Here is a 12,216-nt window from a genome sequence, read left to right on the forward strand (position 1 = left end):
TAACTAAAGAGACAACACCATATGGGACATCAGTTGCAGAAGGGAATTGAGCACACATAACCCTACTAATTACATGTAATATGCCAATCAGAATTTCTCCAGCTGCATTGCACTAGAAATGCACAAATTCACAGGTGTAATTAAAACAGAGCTATTTACCCTACTGAGTCAGAGGAAAGAAAATTTTACACTGAATCACAAAATAAAGTAGAATTAGCAAAAGTACAATGAAGGGTTGTATTACAGAGATCCCATATTAAAGAAAGATAAAATAAACTATCTTGAGAACTGTCAGACATTTGATACTCTTTACTGAACTCTAAAATGGAAGATACAACCAAATAAATTTAATCCCAATTTCTCTCCGTAAGCCAATCAGGAGCTAACAAATAAACTATCAGGCAGCAGTTTTAAATGCAAACAAAAGACACCTTTTGTATATAACAAATATTTAAAAACACTCACCTTTACTGTTTTTTGTAGGTGTCCGAACTCATAAATGGGCTCAAAGACATACCTGAAAGCAGGCCAGGCAATGAAATACAATACTGCTGATCTGACTCAGGAAGCACATAAAATGTCTGATCAACACCTGGGCAATGTACCCTGCTCACATCTGGTATTTATAGTATTTCCCTCTTTTGGCACTCATGATCAATTTTTTTCTTTTGTCTTTGTCCCTTTGCTATTGAAATTCAGCTGTAAAAGGTATGAAAACAAGAGGCAGTACATAGGAGCAGGAATAATTAGCACAAGGACTTGCTTTTATTTGGTTCTGATAAGCTCCCCTCTTCTTGCCATTTGGGTGCTTGTGGACTTAGAAGCCTATAATCCCTAGTAAAAAGAAAACCAACTGTGTGAAGATAGAGAAATTTTGTGGTGGAGTGGTGTTGCCATTTTATTTTTTGCCAGATCAGCTATTTACACACAGGGAAAGCAAAAAACAACCTCCCTCCCTCAACTGCTTCTAATACTACTCGTCTTTTTTAAAAAGACAGTGGACTATAAGGCATAAAAAGTAACTTGTGAAGGTGGTTGGGGGTGTGTGTTTTATGTTTCCCTTTTCAAAACAGTATTGTGTCCAGTTTTCAACCCAACTACTTATGCTTATGCCCTGCCACTGGACACTGTGTAAAGCTTTTTCCTAGTCATATCAGCAAAATAATAGACTAAACTAATAATCAGCTAAAGCATTAGTAGTATTCATGACTAAGCAGAGTCTACCAAACAAAATGTGCCACATATTCTAACTCTTTTCCAATGTGCCTTTGTACAACAGATGTCTCTGTAGTTGAGGCTGAGTTGTCTTTTTTCATAACTGAGATAGAGACAGAGATTAGATCAAACAGCTGTTTTAATATGGTATTAAAGACTGTCACTAGCATAAAAGAGGTGGCTCTGAATTTTTTTATAAGATATGGTGGCTGCTTATCATATGCTTTTTATCCCTGAAATACTCAAAATAAAATTTTGCATGCATTAACCTTACCTCCAAATTAGGAAACTGAATGAAACTGTATTGTACTTCCAGCTTCCTCCAGACTGTTTTCATCTGTACTTCCACTTCATTAGTTCAAAGGTGGTATTATGGAAATGCATATTTCTACTGATCTGCAAAATACAAAGACAATTTGATTAAAGAGATGGCTGAAGAAACTGTGTTGACAGTTTTTGGTCTAGAATGTGAACTGCACATTGCAGATACCTGTATCTGGAATTACAGAAACCATCTCCTATGATGCGCTGCTCCCAGCTAGAAACTTCCTAAGAGTCATGCATATCCAAGAGCTGCACAGTTGCAGCAGTTGACACAAAAAATTATTTTTAAATAATTTTACTGTTATCAGTAATTGCTCATATTAAAAATAAGCCAACAAAAACATTTCTATTCTTTAGCTGGAAAATACCTTTGAGATCATTGAGTCCAACCTATGACCTAACACCACCTTGTCAACCAGACCATGGCACTGAGTGCCACTTCCAGTCTTTTCTTAAAACACCTCCAGGAACAATGATTCCACCACCTCTATGGTCAGTGCCATCACCCTTTCTGTGAAGAACTTCTCCCTAATGTCCAAAGAAAGGATACATTGTTGGTGACACCCATGGAAAAAACAAGCCACGCACAATTCAATCTTTATTATAAACACCAGAGAATCTGTAAGATTGCAGTTCCACACCAGATATCCACTGGTGTCACACCATCAGTTCCAATACACCAGAAACTGCAATATACAGAGAAATAATTGATAGTTTTTTTTGTAGCTGTGCACAGGCATGATTACTCCTGGGAACTGAAAAGCAAGCCAAGAATTTAGACAAAGGTACTGGCAGTCAGGTGGGTTTGATTTTTGGTTTAAATTTTTAAACTGCTGTACATCCCAGCACCAGAGGAAAGCCTGGCACAGGTTCTTACCCAGTTCTCTTAAGGATTGTGAGCAAGCCTGACTTGTGTCAAGTCCCAGCATTTTCAGATGCATTGCTGATAGCTAAGATGGGCTTACCAGCTTTGTTAGTTTGATTCCACAGTGAGCAGATGCCACCTATTGCCAACTTTTCCCATTTTATCAGTGTCACAATTTCTGAATGTTTCCATCATCTGAAGCTTTTGAGAAGATCCTACAAAAATTTTACCATTTAGAAGTTCCAGTCTTATTACTGTGATCATAACCTTGAAAATCACACAAAGGCTTGAACACCACCATTCCAGCTATACTGTTAAATAACATAAATCCACTCATACAGGGTAGAGATGGAATGACTTTTGAATACCAAGACTAACAGGAGGGGTGCAAACAGAAAAACTATGTGTATGATTTCCAGCAGAGAGTTTCAGCATCCACTCTCCTTCTCTTTTCCTTCCTAAGCGCCATAAAGACCTTTCCATTACAAGAAGGTCAGAATACTTCTGTCTCCACATCCATTTATAAGCACTGCTCCTCACACACTGAGGTTTAATAGTCTTGGTAATAAATAATAAATTTGTGCTAAATGGTAACCCAAAACCATCCAGAATATCAGATAGCACCAATTCTTAAAGACAACTGTCTCCTCTGAGCAGACAAGCTGACATGACTTATTTCTTCCATGGTAAAATTGAAAAAACATTCTAGCCATGCAATTGTGTTTGTAGAGATTGTTTTTGCTTTTTAAAGTCAAGAATCTGTAAAATATAGCTATCTCTTCTCCTCTCTCTAACAAAGGACCTAAGTTCATCTTCTGATGGACTCCAAAAGAACAAAAAAAATGTCGGTGTGCTTTCTGTTTTTACAACACCTCCAATCTCCCTGTATCTAGTATCTGATTAATATAAAGTCCACTTTGTATTATTTAAAGAGTTTGCTTTGCAAGAGTAAGACATTTCTGAACAATGCAGCTCAGAGGTTTCTTGTTTTGTTTTTAAAACCGTGTCCTCCTTATATTTTTCCAAACTCCCAAACTGATGAAGTAGCTGTTCAATTCTAAGTATTCATTGCCTTTCCTGATTCCAACCCCGTGGATCAGATATCTAAGCTCTCTTACTAAACAACTTTATTTTGGTGAACTTCCTGATCTGCACGACTCTAGGTATGTCTATATTAGCATTTAATTCAAATCAGGACTGCACTTTTGAAGTCCATCTCCCAAACAAACCTCTTTTCCTTGCTTTGCTTTACATTGCAAAGCAGTCATCAAGTACATGAACCAGATTTCTTTTGAATAAAATCAGATCAGAGAATGAGCTTCAGGTGTACATTGTGCACGCTTCAACCACCAAGAGGAATTCAGCCACAGAATCAGACCAGGACCAGCTTGAAATAAAACTCCCACCACCTGTATAGCACTTATGCCAGGTTCTCAGCACCTGACAGGTCTGATCTTATTACACCACTCTGCTTGGTAATGTGGACACAGACTCTTTTATGACTTACTGAATTTTTGTGTCAGTTCCAGATTCATCTCTCCCCTTTTTAAAAGGAAAATGACAAAACCTCTGTCAGATATGGGACAGAAGTTAATGATAATTATTAAATTACAGGAGTGACCTCACAGCATTACTATTTCTTCCACTTCTTCATCAGCATGAAATGCTACTTGAGAACATACTCAATTTTACAAAAATCAATTTACTTAAATATTTATTTTTATACACTTATCCAAACTGCTTAATTATTAATATAAAAGTTCTTCAAAATGTTTAGTGCCATTCTTGATGGCATCTTCCAGAGAAGTGCCATCAAGTACAAAATGAAACAAGTGAATAAAATATTTGCACAACTATACCTTCACTTTATTAGAATTTGCAAACCTACAGCAACCATAAGAGGCACAACTTCAAAAGTACAGTGCCTCACAGTGCTTGTCACTAGTTACATATTAAATCCAGATTTATCTACAAATTGTTCTTAATGCCAAGATTAAATTTAAGATCTTTATATACTATCAACTGAAAAATATCAGCACTCAGCTGGGAAAAGAAAAATCAGAATAACATGAACACACTAGCTACCCAGATAACCCAGAAAACTGCAGATTTTCTGCCACTGGCAGGCCCCAGGGAACAGTCAGAAAATCTAAAGTGAGTTGATTTAAACCTCATTCAGGAGTGGGGGTGGTTCCCCTGCTAGCAGAGTGCAGGAAGCAGCAGCTCTGAGCAGGACAGACAGACAGACCGCAGGGACTCGCAGCGGCAAAGCTCAAGTCAGTCTAACTTGCCTTGAGGAGCAAACTTACTCAGCCTGTGGATTCCTTGTTTCTTGTCTTACCACGTATCTCCACTTACTGCTTCCCTTCTCAGCAGTTCCAGTTTCTTCAGTTCCAGGGCCACATCCAACTCATTCCCTCACCTGTCTCTTTTGATGCCAAAAACTTTCCCAGCACTTGATTTCTCCTGCACTCTGTTCATTCCCACTCTGCTCCAACTGCCTCACCAGTTTCCAGGTGGATTACTTTATTCATCTTAAATTATCTTTCTTCCTGAAGGAGCCTTCTACTTGTTAAATACAGTGTGTATTTAAGGAACAGAAGTTGGTAAGGTAACTTAAAGTAACATAAGAGTTAAACTAACTCAAGTGCAATTAAGTGCATGATCATACAAGGACTCATTGGTACAGACAGGGTTAAGTACTTGACCATTCACTCCAGCTTCCAGTTACTTCTTTCCTGCTCTTTAACCTCCTCCAGCCATCCTCAGAGCACTTCTGCAGGGTGCCCATTCAGGTAAGCATACCTTTATTTCAGTTTATCAAACAGAACTTGTTTTGGAGTTTCAAAATCCAAAATTCAAATCATGGCACAGACACAGGCTTGGGTGATATCAGACTCAGAGATACCATGAAAAAAAAAAGGTCAAAACCATTCAGCATCTGAGACTTGGGGTGGGAGCAAAAGGGAAAAGGAGAAAAGTGTGTGGTGCTCGCAACACATCTCTGTGTACAGTGTCAGAGTTCATGGCCAGCTGACAGCTCTGGTAACCAGAGATGGTAGAGGTTTCAGAAGCAGAATTATTCCTCTTCAGGTAAACTATAGCCCTAGACAATAGGCTTTTTGTTAGCAATCTATGCACAATGAAAATATGCTGCAGACCCATATGGTAGCCTGGAAAATGCTTCAGTTAACAATCTCACAACTGCCACTAGAAAATAGAGCCAGAATTCTTGTCATCTATTGCTTTTACAGGACTACTACTGCTCTGAAATCTAAGTTGAATTGCAAAGGGCAAGAAGCCATACCAAAGTTCCAAATTTTACTTCATAGTTCATGTCCAAATATAAGAATTTATTAAGGAAACCTTTTTCAACAAGTTTCCATGTGAGCGAAACCCCCACAGCATGCTGGGAAAAGCGAACATCATACTGTATGGCAAATTTGGGGCTTGCTGGTTTTGTCTGTCAAACACTGAAGGTATATGAGCAAGAACATCTCATTGAACAAACAGCCCTTCCAAATACAATGAGAGCAATTAATGAAATGAAATAAACTGGCTGAACAAACACTTTGCAGTCCCTGGACACCATGTCTTCCAGGTAGCAAGAGGGGAAAATGAAAGCCTGAGACATGGTTCAAGCATATTTATTTGATCTTTGTGGCAAGGTAGTTCAAAATTGTTCAAAATCATGCTAGTAAAAATATACCTCCATGAAAGCTAATTTTTAAAATTACTTTTATACCTACCTTCCCATGAGCTTTAATTAACAATCATTAAGTTATTCTTGCAAGGTATTAAAAATGCAAGGGATTATAAAACATTCAAGCACTTCATGTCTTACAGTTCTTCACATCTGTATTACTGGTTTGGCCTTCCTATATATCTGGTCAAAACACTTAAATTAGTTCAGAACACCACTGATCTTTCCAGCACTTCCAGGTTGTTCTTGGAAAGCCTAGATTTTATTGTTTTTATTGATTACTGCATGGATCCTTGACGGCAAAAAGCATTCTTAATAATTTCTGAGAACTTCACAAATACTACCATGAAGCAATTTGAAGGAAATGACATATCACACAGGACAGAAATAATACAGATTGAAACATCAACTGGGCCATTCCAGTACTAATCTAACCTGGCTGGTTGGTGGTGTAGGCAGGTGGAGTAATTAATGTGTGCTGCTGCCACTAATGGAATCAATTCCTGATTGATCTTGCAGCCTGACAGAAAATATAGGACCAATCTGTACAATTAAAAAAAAAAACCACAGAAACACACAACTGTTTTTCCTTAACTCAGATCACCCTCTTTTTTGAGGGAGAAGTTGTTCTCTATCCGAGCCATAAAACCTTTTCCTTCCTGACTCTGTTTTATTTAATGAACATGACTAACTGGAAGTTCAATGGACCAGGCCTAGCACAGCAAAGAATTTTTTTGCAGAACAGACAGCTCCTATTGCCTACTCAAGAAGTATCAGAAGACTCCTCACATCATTTGTCCCCTTTTCATAGGAGGGGAGAATGTGTGCCCTAGAACAACCTGAGCTTTTCCTTCTGAGGCCTTACAACCATGCAAGCACACACAGACACAAGATACCCTGAAGAGGAAGCATCTGAAGGACCAACGCACCATGTAGCAGCTAAGCAAGCACTCTCCCTGCCCTTGTTACACATTTTTGTTTTCATCATCTTCAATGCCTGTTGAGATAGAAGACAAAATGGTCTACACAATGAAGCTCCTGAAATATCATTGACCCTGGGCATAACCAGAAGCATGAGAGCACAAAAATTCCTGAGTAAGGTGGGACTGTGCAGTACCTGATAGAAAAAAAAGCATTTTCCAGAATGACACCAATGTGCATAAATTACAATACACCATATGTGGATGTGCCAGCCTGGGCAGAGAGCGGGAAAACGGGATTTGTTTTCTCACAGTGGACATGTGAGACTTTTTAGGGAGTTGTAGAGAAACGATAACTTGTTAGTATAAACAACCTGCAGGTGGTGTTTTCCTGTGCTGTTTTTCTGTTCTTCCCAAGAAGAAAGATGTTTGTGAGAAAGATGGGGTTTTTTTAATTAGCCTATCAAGTAGAATGTGTGGAACCTATCTATAAAAGAAGAGAATTTTTGTATTAAAGCTGCTGTTGTATAAACCATCCTGGTGAATTTGTGTGATTTCTTGCTCAACAGTGACAACCATACTCTCCACAGCATCAAGTGGCATAAATAATTCATTATAGGGCCATGAGAATCCAGGCACAAGGCTCATTCTGCCTCATCAGCAGGGCTAGATAATTCCACCAGGTCTTTACTTTGCCCTAACAGATGTATTTTTTCATACCAGAAAGAGTCTAAGCCTCCTGATTTCTTAGAGGATATCTTCAGTGTTTTATTTTGGCATGCCTAGCTACATAATCTGTAGTCATCTGAAGGACTCCACAAGCTCCACAAGCTCCTGGGAGCTCTTCTCCAGTGCTCCCAGGAACACTGCAGAATTCCTCTCAGTCCTCTTAAATATTATTCACCAGTGAGCCAGTAGAAGCTGAAAAATCAGCTCACTCTCCAAACTTCAGAGGTAAAAGGAATCTGACAGCAGCTTGCTGTTAAAAGAAAAGCAGTTACCCTCAAAAGGAAACCCATCAGCCTGCAGCAGTGGTGACAAATCAAAGCCACCAGTTCATTCCATGCTGAGAGGTGAAGTCAGAATTTGACTTGTCAAGCTTTGTCAAGTAACAACTGGGCAAAAGCCTTTGCTGCGCAACTCCTTCTTTCATCACATCCCACAGCTCTTCAAGTATCCAAAACAATTTCTCTAACAAATATGATTTTCTCTTGATTTTCAAGAGAGATGTAAAACTCAAATGCTTTAGCACAGGTTTGGAGGTACCTGGCCCAAAGCTCCTCCACCCACAATCTCAGCCTCCTCTTGGGATACTGATGACAGAGTGGCCCCACAATTAACAGTCTTCTGCTGTGCCTGACATCCCTGAAAACATAAGGCAGCTTGGGACACCACTGACTTCATAAGTCTTCCTGAGTTGCAAAACATTCTACCAAAAAAACCCCTACCCCAGGCTCCATGCTGTGTTAAACCATCCCCGCGTTTCCCAAGCTGCAGACAGTCACTGGGCCACAACTGCCAGCCAGGTGGCTGGTGGGGTGCCTGGTGTGGAGGGAAGCACCAATTCAGCTGGATCACTTGGCACACAGACTCCGAGGTGCACGTTCTTATCCTAATGCTGATGCTGGGAATGCTGCCCAGAGTGCCATTTCTCCCTGACAAAAGAGCCAATGAAATTTAGCTTCTGCCTGTCCCACAGGACATATTAGACCACATTCTGATAGCTGATCTTCTTCTCTCTCCCCCTAAGATTCCTGCAAAAGGTCAAGTATTTCTTCTATTTGTCTATTTTTTAGAGTAATTCAAATGGTGAGAAATATTTTCAGGAACCTTCAATTTAAAAAGATAAATTCTGTTACAACTTCAGAATTCCATGGTTTTGCACACTATCAAAATACTATAGAGCAAACCACCTGAAAACTACACTACTGTTCTACCACACTGCCTTATACCTCTGTGTGTGTAGGATCGATATTTTCTTTCTTAAATTGAAATTTTATATTACAAATGTTTAAATTTTTAAGTAGTGTGCTGGATTGACTCAGACCGGATGCCAGGTGCCCAAAGTGCCACTGTCACTGTCCTCCTCAACTAAACAGGGAGAAGAAATATAACAAAAGGCTTGTGGGTTGAGATAAGGACAGGGAGAGATCACTCACTGATTAATGTCACAAGCAAAACAATTTCAACTTGGGAAATTAATCAAATTCAATCAAATTGAAATAGGATAACAAAAAATAAAACCAAACCTTAAAAACATGTTCCCTCTATCCTTCCCCTCTGGTGGGCTTAACTTTACTCCCAAAATCTTTACCTCCTCCCTGCATGTGGAGCAGGGGGACAGGGAATGGGGACAGCAATCAGCTCATCAGGCACTGTCTCAACTGATCCTTCCTCCTCAGGGGAAGGACTCCTCACACTCTTCCACTGCTCCAGCATGAGCTTCCTCCCCTTGGAAACAGTTCCCCCATGGCTTAACCAAGGTGACTCCTTCCCACAGGCTGCAGTCCTGCATGAATTGCTGCAGTGTAGATTCCTTCCATGAGCTGCAGTCCCTTAGGAGAAAGCTGCTCTAGCACAGGTTCCTTCCACAGCATCACAAGTGCTGCCAGCAAACCTGCTCCAGCATGAGCTCCTCTCTCCATGGGGTCACAGCCTCCTCTGGGCATAAATCTGCTCCAGCATGGGGTTCTCCATGGGCTGCAGGTGAACTCTGCTCCATTGTGGACCTCTATGGGCTGAAGGGGCACAGCTGCCTCACCTGTCTGCATGGAAATCTGCTCTGGCACTTGGAACACCTCCTACCCCTCCTTCACCACTGACCCTGGTGTCTGCAGAGTTCTTTTTCTTTCTCTGACATGTTCTCCCTCCTCTCTGCATGTGCAGTTGCTATGCACAGGAACTCCTTCCCTCGCTCACATGTGTTATCCCAGAGGAACTTCCACCATCAGTGATGGGCTGAGGCCTGGCCAGCAGTGGGTCCCTCCGAGATCTGGCCAGAACTGGGTTCATTTGACATGGGGGAAGTTCCTGGAAGCTTCTCACAAAAGTCATCCCTGGAGCTGCAACAAAAACCTTGCCATGCAAACCAAATCCACACACACAAAACCATATTAAACACAGGTTGCAGGCTGGCTAGCTTCTGACAAGAAACACAGGTCACAGGAACACGTAGATGGGAATGAGAAAACCTTTCCAACAAGATCACTGCCTTCAACAAAGCACTAGGAGCTATCAGCTCAACAGCTCTGAACACATGGAAGTGTGACAGATTCTATAAGGAAATCAGGAGACACCTCAGACACCACTCCCACCACAGTAAGGTTAAAGGCCTTCACCATCTGCAGACCTATCAAGTATTTAAGTTTTTCTATAGGAAAGTACTTGGATTAACACTGATATTCAAGAGTAAAATAACTCTCATGGAGGAACCTTTGGAGTCCACATTGCATCCAGTCTTCTGCTTTCTTTAAATCACTAACTATATAACACCATATAGCAAAACAAAAAGAAAGGCATAGAAAAATCTTTCAAATTATTCTAGACAACTTGAGAATTCATTTGGACCACATGTAGCATCTAAAACTTAGATATTTGGTTATTTTCATAGATTACTTTGGACAAAACTTCAGAAAGTCATAACCCCATAGTCTTTTAATGCACAGTATTACACATGGCTGTCTACAGGAATGTTTGGCTTTCCACAATTAACTTAAGCTCCTGAAACAACTGTAAGTCATTGGCAGAGAAGATACACAACTAAATGCTTTACCTGTTTTTGTAATTCAGTGGTAAAAAATCCCCCCCTTTCTGTACATCAAGTGCAAGAATGCTTTATAATCCAGATGACCATGTGAAATTACCTTGGTAGTCATTGACTGTATCTCATCTCAAGCAAATTGAACTTTCCTTCATCTGTTTACAGGTACTGTAAACTTCTCCTGATACAATGAGACCAATTCATTATTAAGACAACTGAATATTATCCCTTGAAAACAAAAGTCCTCTTTTTTTGCAAAAGTGGTTACACACAAGAAAGCTATAATTATGGAACAAACTCTTTTAGTAAGATGTTTGTACTAGGGACTTGTTGGAGCATACTTGGTCTCTAAAATTTCTTTAAACATTGTTATTTCAGAAGAAAATAAGCCAAATGGAAATTAGAATTGTGGAATATCCTGAGTTAGAAGGGACCCACAAGAAATCATAGAAGTTCAACTCCTGCACAGGACCACCCCAAGAGTCACACCATGTGCCCAAAGGCATTGTCCAAATGCTTCTTGAACTCAGCCAGCCCTGGAGCTGTGACCCCTGCCCAACCACCCTCTCTGGATGAAGAACTTTTTCTAATATGCGACCTCAACCTCTGCTGACACAACTCCAGGCCACTCCCTTGGCTCCTGTCACTGTCACACAGAGCAGAGATCAGTGCCTGCCCCTCCTCTGCCCCTCAGGAGGAAGCTGTGACTGCAGTGAGGTCTCCCCTCAGCCTCCTCCGCTCCAGGCTGAACTGACCAAGGCACCTCAGCCTCTCCTCCCCTCAAGGCCCTTCCCCATCCTCATAGCCTCCCCTGGACACTCTCTAACAGCTTTCTATCTTTCTTGTATTGTGGACCCCAGAACTGCACACAGGACTTGAGACAAGGCTGCAGCAGGGCAGAGGGACAATCCCATCCCTTGACCAGTCAGTGATGGTGTGCCTGATGCACAATTAGAATAAATTTCTCAAGTAATAAAACCAGCTGGATATTTGCTGAAGTATTCTTTACTCATCAGAATTTTAGAAGACATGAGCACAAAATAATTTTCATCCTTACCATTTGCATGATGATACAGCCCTTGATTTGCAAGTCTAAACTCAGGCCACCATGGCCTCAACATCTGTCCCAGCTGAGGTGAACAGGTTGGAGTAATAATACACAGCAAATAATACACAAGAGTAATTCAGTGTAGACATTAAGGTGCTCAAAAATCCTCAGCCATTTCAGCTATTAAGTCTAACAATTGTTCATTCTGAATGCTAGAATGTTATACTGCCTCTAGTTCTTTGGTCACTGTATTATGAATGCTTTCAACTTGACCTAAGATTTCTAATGACAGATTTCTGAAATACTACATTGAGAATAGACCTGCAGGGCACAAACAAACACAGGGCAGCAAAACCCATCACCACGTTCCTGGACATGCTG

General features: G+C 40.5%; 1 protein-coding gene across 2 annotated transcripts in view; it reads right to left on the bottom strand.

Annotated features, from left to right (window-relative positions):
* Positions 1-12,216, bottom strand: part of BMPR1A (bone morphogenetic protein receptor type 1A) — a 75,340-nt gene that overhangs the window by 36,556 nt on the left and 26,568 nt on the right. The window contains exons 2-3 of one of the 2 annotated variants that reach the window (XM_066554770.1): positions 1,490-1,611; positions 466-517 (exon numbers count right to left, since the gene is read on the bottom strand). The gene's annotated coding sequence lies outside the window, so the exon portion shown is untranslated. The remainder of the gene's footprint in view (positions 1-465; positions 518-1,489; positions 1,612-12,216) is intronic. The other variant, XM_066554769.1, reaches the window with a different exon arrangement.

Source organism: Molothrus aeneus, chromosome 8, assembly GCF_037042795.1.
Source record: "Molothrus aeneus isolate 106 chromosome 8, BPBGC_Maene_1.0, whole genome shotgun sequence".
NCBI classification, from domain to species: Eukaryota; Metazoa; Chordata; class Aves; order Passeriformes; family Icteridae; genus Molothrus; species Molothrus aeneus.